Genomic DNA, 9,823 nt, shown 5'->3' with positions numbered 1-9,823 from the left:
ACTGAACCTACAAAAGCCTGAGAGAGCCAGTACATTTCCTGACTCAGGTCACTGATCTTCACTCCAAGTAATCTCCTGGCACCGTGTAAATTCATCAAATGTTAACTTTAAAGTTTCACTGTTTTTCTGTAATAAGGCAAATGTTTAAGCTACTTGGACCCACTGTAAGTATTACAACTAGGAAACCTGCTTGGAAAAGCTTGTATCTTCCTCAAGTCTGTAATGAGGATACTAGCATTATAGTGATCATGACTTCTGGTAATGCAATTTCTCCAAATGCCTGAAAGTGTCTTGCAAGCTAAGCTTATTAACTTTTATATAAGTTTTATTTTGATGTTTATTTTTATTGCACCTTCACCAATGGACTGTATAGCATTTAGGTATGCTGCAGGCTGGTGTTCTGTTCTTTGCAACATCTAAGAAACTGATTTTATATCCCTGAAACATTCAAATAACAGATAAGAACTTACATAATGCGTACATCAAGAAATATGGATGGATTTCAGGAATAGCCTTTAAACAAATCCAAGTCTGTCTAAAAGTTCCATACCACAATTACATTTATTTAGCTACAAACAGCTTAAAAGAACTAGATGTTTTCCTTGTTGTTGTGGGTTTTTTGGTTGTTGTTTTTTTTTTCTTGTAGTTATGCTTTCTCACATGCACAACAATTTTCACTGAAGTGGAAAGTAATCTTAAGTGACTTATGAGATGGACAGACTATGTATGCCTTCAAGCTGTATAAACTAGTACAACACTAAACTTTGGAAGCAGTGTGTGTTTATCTGAAAAGCTCACTGTGTCTCAGCCTGAGATGCATCATCAGCCTGCTCATGCCCTATAGGCAGAGGAGAATAACCACATGCGTTTTCTACTAGCTTTTTTTATCCAAAGGCCATAGGTTTTATTATAATAAATAAAATATTATTTTTAAAAGTTCCTAAAATCACCATACAATTCAGATTTCTATAGACCTAATTCTTCAAACTGATGATCTCAAATGAAATTGAAATAGCTTTTCCTCAGTCACTAACCTCAGTTGCTTAAACACCAAAATACTTTCAATTATATCATAAACTAAATAACCATATAAGTACTGCCCTTAAGAATGGTTATGAGCATATGGATTTAAAAGATCTGAGAGATATCTTGGGCTATGTCTACTGCACAATGTCTTTAAATTAGGGCATAAAATCTTAAAAATAATACAGGATTTTATAGAAAGCAAGGGTAAAGACTGTAAAAACAAGGGAGTGGTGCTTCTGAACATTTGAGAATTTCTGAGAATGGAGGCACATGTATTTTGTATAAACTGTATTTTGAGGATTCTGTAATTAGAAACTCCCACAGGTAAAAAGAGAAAAAATATTAAGCCATAAACCAATAGAAACCAAAGAAACGAATGTGCTAACTGCAGGCCATTCTGGTTATTTAATGCTATTTATTAAAAAAAAAAAAAAAAAAAGAAGAAGAAGAAAAAAAAAAAAAGAAACCCTTACCTTCATCAATCAAACACATAATCAGTGGACAAGAAAACTGTTCAAAAAGCTGTGGGATTTTCCATGCCACAATAAAAGGAAAAGCATCCAGGCAGGGATTCTGCAGCTTAGAAACCTCTGTGTTTTATTAGGCATTTCTATGTTGGTAATATTTGACAGTGTAATTTAATATATACTTATAGAGAGGAACCAATTACCCTTTATGATCCATCCTCCTGCTCTCCCCATAAAGTTTAAAGCAGAACCCATTGATCCAATTGGTGGTAAGGCTTCCAGCACAAACTTTTGCTGTCAGTCCGTGGTTGAACAAGTGGTGGTATGGCATCATTTTCCACTGGCTCCTGGAAAGTGCTGTGGAGAACTCAAAGAAGCCTATAACAAAAGAACAAACCCATACAAATAGGAATTATACTCTACGTATCAAATGTAAAATCAGGATTCGCATCAATGTTGCAGAAAGTGTAGATGGAAAGGCAAATACAGTGTTGAGTTGGATTTTGAGAAATCAGAAGCTGAGAGTCTTAAGAACGATATTATATGTAGTATTCTATGCAATTATTGTATCATGGATAATACAAATGGTGATATCACTTTTAAATGTTTTGATATTTATGGAAACATATTGGCATATTGCAGCAAGATTACTTGTAACTAATAATTAAAAAAAAATTATACCTGACAACACAAGCCCAGAGCATTTCAAAATACACTATTTTATCAAGAGGAAAGTGGTGATAATGAGATGAAGCAGGTCCAGGAGTGTACAGCTTGATTGACTGGACTTACAACATGACAGTAAAGTGAACAGGTTATTGTGGAAGATGGGATTGCTCTGAAGGAATTTTGATAACGTACCAATGATAATGTCATAACTAAAAGATAGTAATACAAATAACTAACTATATACGCATCTTCTAATGGATCAATATTTTGTTCAGTGAGATGCTCCAGGATCCTACAACACAAGTGTGGGCATTACTTGGTTGTTCTAATAAAATGTTTCCTACCAGGTAACTGCAGCTTGAAGGCTGTTGAATGAGAACAGGTGATTTTAACCGCAACCTCCAAAAGTATAGGCACAAGAAGATAACTGTCGTCTTGAAAGCCTAAGTACCAAATGATACCAGTGTCGCCAAGGTCATAAACACATATCACTAAAAAGTTTATTGATCATTAAAGCTCACTACAAATCATTATGGGAATGCAACCTTCACAGCTTGGTAGAACCAATTTTAGAGTATTAATCTAATGTGCATAGAAATGTGTGTGATAGACAGCATGGTTAGAGATGTCTCTGTTATATACAAGACCACAATGAAAACAAGGAGCTGCTCAAACAACATACTTCAGATCTGGGTATGTGGGACAGTTTACTGTTCAGATCTGTAGATATCCTGTATTATATACATGTGAACACGTATTTTATTGTCATTAAAGGGAGATATCCTTCCATTGCTTGTGTTTGACTGAGTGTTCATTGCACTTCGTCTGGCATACCACCCTTGAGGCTTGGTTATAAATTAGACGCATAATATATACATACACATATATATGCATATATACTTAAACCATTATAATATATATAATAATGTATTATATATAACATAATATGTATATAATGGTTTCACATTTATACACATATCCATGCATATATATAGCCTAGATGCCACAGGTTTCCAGACTAGGGGAGGGGAAAGGAAGGAAGGAGAATTACAGGACAGTAATTGGCATCTTTGGCTGTATCCCATTGGGCACACAAGGCTCCAGTGAAATTCTTTATTGCTCAAATCTGGTTTTCCCCTTTTTCTGGCCTGAAATTTCTCTCAGTTCTTTCCAAGAGATCTAAGAAGGATGTAGTGTCTCTTAAATCAGTGTGAATGGCCCGGGCAAAGTTCAAGCTTAGGCTCTAGTACATTTTGTACTTGTAATTTTCCCCAGCTGACTTGTAAAAGTCTGACTTTTCTTCCTTATCCCCAAAAAGTCTGTTGCTGCTGCACCATCCTCACAGGTGTGATTCATCACTTTTTCCTGGCAGAGTCAAGACCTGCCCCTCAGACTAGGACATCCACTGGGCCATTTGGAGAGGAGGATGTGCAGCACAACCTGTGAACACTAAATGGGGGACTGAGATTGCAAGGGTCTGGCTCTGGTGGCACTTGAAGAGCTGAGGAGCCAGAAGGATGTTGTCTCAAGATGAAACACATCAGTTAAGCAATGAAAACCACTCTTTCAGGGGAAAAGGATTAGATGAAACAGCAGAAAGACTGTTATTCAGAAATGTTAAGCTCAGGGAGTCTTATAGGGGATTAGATGAAACAGTTATTACAATCATGAAAGCTGATAGCAGTGCCATCCAGACACTACCAGCAGACATACTTAAGAAGACAGGAAAGGTGACTGTCTCAAAATAGCACAGGAAGGAAATGGACAAGGAATATAAAACATATGGCATGCTAGTAGTAAATACATATGCTTAGTCTTTGTGGTTTGTAACAGTGGAAGTATATTATTGCAAAAGCTGTGTCTAAAATAAAGTGTCAAGAAGGATAATGCTTGTGGAGATAAAATATCTATACCCCTGTGTTTTAGGGTGGTTTTGAGGATTCCCGAGAAGGTGAACACACACACACTGACTATAAGGGGAAAAAGCAAGCATTTATTAACTACAGATGTGCGTTATGCTAAGGGTATCTTGTAAAGCAAATTAACATACCAACCCGAGGACTGTAAGGAAGATGGACCATCCATACATTCTTGTGCCGTCTTGCGCCGCAAGCTCAGCCCAGCAATCGGTAGGTGCCAGCTTTACATGGGCGTCCCCACGGAGGCAACGGTGGCCTCCCCATACACCAGCCCGATGCTTTTCGGAAAAATCCCGGTATTTATACATTTGCAGAGGAACGGGTTTCAGCACACGTGGCCAGCAGGTGCCAAAACACGCCTCAGTTGTAACATAGGGAGCCTATGACTCATGCACTCGCTGGCCAGGCACGCTGCACGAGCCATAGCCACCCTATCTATTGGTTCATGGGCTTTGTACATGCTGCATCTTGTCATCATCCAGCAGTCACGCATCGATCACGCACACAGCTGTGCTGTGCAACAGCCTGCTGCCCGTCCTCTCCCAGTATTGCTCAGCTCTCTTATCTCCGTGGTCAGCATTCCAAGCAACAGGCAACAAACCATCCATTTTCTGTGCTGACTGCATTTTCCTTGGCTATCTACTTCTCTCCCAGTGTTCATCCACAGACCAAAATCCCATCTTTTAACCCATCCATATACACCCTGAGAGGCAGGCCCTTTGTACATTAGCAAGAAATTCTGGTGAAGAAATGCACGAAGAAATCCAGATGCAACTGCCCTGTAAATCCTGCACTCAGAAAAGTATGCAAAGGAAAAAAAAACAAAAGCTGACAATAGGGTGTGAGTCTTGCTCAGCAAGTTTCTAGAGACCATTAGCAAGATTTCCATTATATTTGGATGTAGTTTAATTAAATTATGCAACAAGAACAACCAGCTGTCTCCAAGAATTAATAGATCACTTTTACTCATTCTTCCAAAGTGTATCCAGTGTTATCCTCAGATGCATATGTAGCCATTGCAATGCAGTCTGAGTTACATAGCATTGTATGAATATTACCTTTTCATGCATAGTTCATAAATCACATGAAATTACTGATAGCTCCACCTACAGTACTTAATGTTTTGCACTGGAAGTTAATTAAAGCAGTCCATTCAAAATGCTTAATTGTTTAAATACAAATTACATTTTGTGCACTATAACCATTGTAAGTCTTTTACTCCATCTGTTCTTTCCTCTTAGTTTTTACATATTACGAGAAATATGCTGACACACTACTTTTCACATAGCATCTACCCTAACCACCCTAGTGAAATAGTCCTCAAATATTCACTGAGTTAACTGTAGCTTGACAAAAACACAGATACATCAGAATTGAAAGCTTTTACTGTATTTTATGCACTAGACTGGGACACAACATCATTTGTTGGTTTGACAAAGACCTTTTCTTTCCTAACTTCAGTCAATCATAATTTCCCAGAGCATTGACTCCTCCCTTATAGAATGAAAATAATATATTCCTTTCTCTTCCTTGTTTGCTGCAATAAAAGTATTAGTAGAAACTATATCTTACTGTTGTCATACAAATGCAGTACATACTGGCCTTTCTCAGACCCCTTAGTGCAATTGCATTCAGAAAACAGCATGACTTACTATTTGAATGTCAAAGTTAATTTAATTCAATATTTCTTTTTATGTAGCAAAGTTGTAAATATAATGTTTTGCAATCAAGTTAGATTAAACATTTCAATACAAGAAGAGACAAAATTATATATTATTTTAAAAGAATTTATATGTATTTTGGCATCACAAGTAAAGCTGTAGTGTGGAGAAGTCTAATTTAATTGACATGTTTTATCATGTTCTAGTTTGGAGGGGAAAGCAAAAGAGGATATCTCCAAGTGAGGATGGGTGAGTTTGTTTGTACATTTGAAAGAAAATGCTCTATTTGGAAAACATAAACCAAAAGCCATGGTTTTTATTTTCTAGGGATTTTTGATTGTTTGTTTGTTTTTTTATAACTAAGGATTTTAACCTTTGATTTTAAAATGACAGCTTTGTGTCAGAAATTAGTTCCAAAACTTCTCTAGTGAGTGATACCAGAAATGAATTAAAATAGTAACTATTTACAGAGAACCATCATTCACAAATTAAAAATACACATTCAAAAAAATTTTTTCAAAAATACTGCAGAATCCAGGACCTTAATGATAGCTCTCAGTTGTTAATAATTTTGTGTACTAATTCTGATCTCTAGGATAGTAGAATGGCCACATGTTCATTCAAAATATTTTTAAAAATTTTCCTCCCTCTGGGATTTGTACAGCAAATTAACTTTTGAGTGGTCTCTGCTTCAGGATGCCAGGCAAGATAAAAGATTCAGTTTGAGGCTCATATATTTCCCACTACACTAACATCTATGTTTTGAGTCTTTTTGCTATATATTTATTTATTGGTACACAAGATGTGTTCTGTTCAGTTGGAATTTTCAAAAGTACTCAGCACTGGCTTTTATCACTTCTAAAAGGACATTTCCATAAGTACACACAGTCTAATTTCAATGTAACCTGTGACTTTTTGCCATTCCCTGTTCACTTCAATGCCATTGCCGAGTTCCACCTGCTGTAAGTATTTTTATTAAAGCAAACAAATTATGTTGAAAAGGTTAAAATAGCTGAGGGTTTTTTTCCTTTTTTTGTTTAAATGTATGTTTTATTATGCCAGCAAAGTTTCTAGTAAAATACCAGAAATTGTTCAACATGAAGCATTCACCATATGCAGATGTTTAGTTCCAGCTGGGAACTTCTTCATTATTCTGATTCAACAAATTTCCAAACCACATGACAGAGAATACCTTGTCAAAGAATATCCATCAAAGTCACATGTACAGAGCAATGTTAGACTGCACTACAGTCAGTTATGAATTTTTAAGTGTTTATCTAATTCCTCTATATACTCTCTGGAAATGATTTGAAAAACATATTGGCATGAGCTGCTTTAAAGAGCTGCTTTACTAGACTTATTTGAAATATTCACCACTAGCTTAATTGAAAAATATATGCATGTATAAATTGAGAATATTAGTTTCAGATTTTTTTTTTACAGAAAGATCATTCAAATGAACAATAATAGAATGTAGAAGCCCAGCCTTTCCATCTCTCATTCAGTTCTTGTTGAAAATAGTAATTTACATGACAGTAACTCAGCCATCTAACAGTAAATTAGGGGAGTAAAGGAAGATGTATCTGAAGATGTAAGTAAAAACTATGTATACATACATAAGGCAGAGAAATTTAGAGTCGGAGAGAGATGGGGGCAACTGATGTCATCCTACTTCTTAACCATACCAAAATATTTTAACTAATTTTTTATTGGAATTTCATAGCATATCTTTTGAGGAAAAAAAGATAATAACCAAGTTTCATTTTCCAAAAACACAACTCCCCATCAGCACTACTGCTCAGGCTGAGCCATGGGATGACCCACAGCAGCAGAGAGCTGCTCTGATTTCAGTGACCTGTCTTAGTTCTGGCAAGAGGGTGACTATTTTGCAGTCCAGATGCAAAATGCGCTAATGAAGCAAGAGGCAAGGAGAGTTGAGCCTTAAGCTCAGAATCACTAGTGGAAATTTTGTGCCTGTCCCAGGGGTTATAAAGTGGATTTTTAGATACAGACAGTGCTTTATTATAGCTCTAACATTACAAGACAGAGTTATCTTGTTGCTCTTTCCAAACTGACCTTCCAGACATACAGAATGTGATTTTCATCAATCTTTCTGGGCTTACCTTAACCTTTCTAAAAAGCACTTTTTCTGCTGCCTGATAATATGAATTAGCAACATATCCACCTGCACAAAGCTAGAGCATGGCCTGAAGACATTATAAATTTAATAATCAGCTTCTTTCAAATTACCCCATCACCTCTACTTGACGTGGTCCTAAAAGTCATCTCTCTCTCTCAATTCCCCTGTCTCCCTCTATAGGCACACTCATTCATGTCAATGTACAGAAAGAGGCAGTAAGGAGAAGCTTATTCTAAATGTAGACTTAGAGGTTCACTCTGGCAGAGATGGATGATTAGAGTTGCCACCTGATATGACCAAGAAACAGGAATTTTTTTGGCTGGCATCAGTCTGAGTAACCTGATTAAATGACTGCCATGGAGTAGCAAGGGTTTCTGAGTTTTGATTAGACTTTGGGCTAGGGTCAGAGTTGGGGTTTTTTTTTGATCAGGAGCTAAGTTTAAATCTGATGCTTAGGAGTTCACAGGTTTTAACAGTTTAGCGTTTGAGCCTGGCCAAACTGTTGAGCAATTGCTATTCCATGATCACATCCAGCACTAGAAGTTAGAATTCATAATGCTTCCAAGGTGAGAGCTAATTGCAAGTGCTCACACAGCTTCCCAGGCTGTCTGTACAGGTTGGTGCTCAGAAAGCACCATCACTGTTGGTATATGGTATATGTCAACAAAGGCTAAGGAGATAGGCAGTATAAAGTAGTTTTAAAACATGCAAGAAAAAGTTTATTTAGATTCTTTGGACAGATTTAACTACAGCTAATATTTGAAGGGGAGATAACTTTGAAAGCATTCTGAAGTGCTTTGGTTAAAAATTCAACTTTGAAACCATTCTGGTGTAAATTGGATTAAAGATCAGACTGCCAGCCTTGTCTTTATTATATCAGAATTACACCACAGTTCATTATTTTAATGAGACCATCTACAATTTCTGCTTGAAAGCCTTTTGCACAATTCAGAAACAAAACAAAAAAACACATGAAAACTTCTCTGTGCCTATACACATACTCACCCCTGCACAATAATGCAAGCTCAGGCACATTTTTTCAGATAAATAAAAATCCATAGAAAGTCTGAAAATCTGCAGTCTTTTGAAGTGTTTTATATACTATTTCAGTCGGGGTAACTGATCAACAATGAAGATGCAGGAAAATAAGTTACAAGATGACAGGAAAGCACACCGGTAGAAAAATGAAAAGTGCTGGTTTGGAACCTGATTAATGGGAATCTTCCCAGTATCTCCCTCTGTAATTCAGAGAGCAATGTTGCATTACACCCTGAGTGCCCCTTTGGCTGCTCAGCATGAGAGTCTAATAGCAAAACACAAGTCGGTTCACAAAGGAGAAACTGAAGTACCAATCAGGCTTGCCACAAGTCCTCCTGTACTTATCATTTCAAAACACAGAAGGGTTATAGAGATCAAGCAATCTGTTCTCAACACTCTGACACTGTGGAAACAAAGATGCCATATTCACCATAGTAATTCCCAAAGTGAAATTTCTTAGTATCTCATATCTTTAACGAATTGAAGGGTAATCCATACTTTCTGAATTAAGATACTACTGAGTTTTTAGCAAGCAAAAACATGAGTTATGAAACAGCAATAATCTAAATGTCTGCTGCATATTTGTTACAGCACAGAACAAGGATCATTGGGATGTACAGCTGATGATAAGAAGAACTTATTTGAGTTACAGAGAGGTAGATACATTTTTAAGAGATTTAGTTTTAAAATCAATAACTTCCACAATGAAGCACTGGAAGAAGGTGGGTCAAGTTATGAGTAGCTAAATGTGAAACTAAGTAAAGATCAGTACTGTTTTGAAATAACAGTGGACTTCCCCAGTTCTTGCCCCTAATTTGACTAAAAGTTTGTCAAATGATTTTTGAAAAAAATAGCTTTGGATTAAAAGTATATTTGCTGTAGTAAAGTCATAAGCATTTTCAC

The 9,823-nt window shown here is 36.5% G+C and overlaps 1 long non-coding RNA gene across 2 annotated transcripts in view; it reads right to left on the bottom strand.

Annotated features, from left to right (window-relative positions):
• Window positions 1–1,606: 1,606 nt before the first annotated feature.
• Window positions 1,607–9,823, bottom strand: part of LOC115344172 — a 47,605-nt gene continuing 39,388 nt past the window's right edge. For both annotated transcript variants that reach the window (XR_003924466.1, XR_005932923.1), the window contains one exon: window positions 1,607–1,871. This is a non-coding gene — a long non-coding RNA (uncharacterized LOC115344172). The remainder of the gene's footprint in view (window positions 1,872–9,823) is intronic.

This window comes from Aquila chrysaetos, chromosome 7, assembly GCF_900496995.4.
Source record: "Aquila chrysaetos chrysaetos chromosome 7, bAquChr1.4, whole genome shotgun sequence".
In the NCBI taxonomy this organism is placed as follows: domain Eukaryota; kingdom Metazoa; phylum Chordata; class Aves; order Accipitriformes; family Accipitridae; genus Aquila; species Aquila chrysaetos.
Note: the sequence above shows the minus strand (reverse complement) of the source record. Positions and strands in the feature narration are given on the sequence as shown.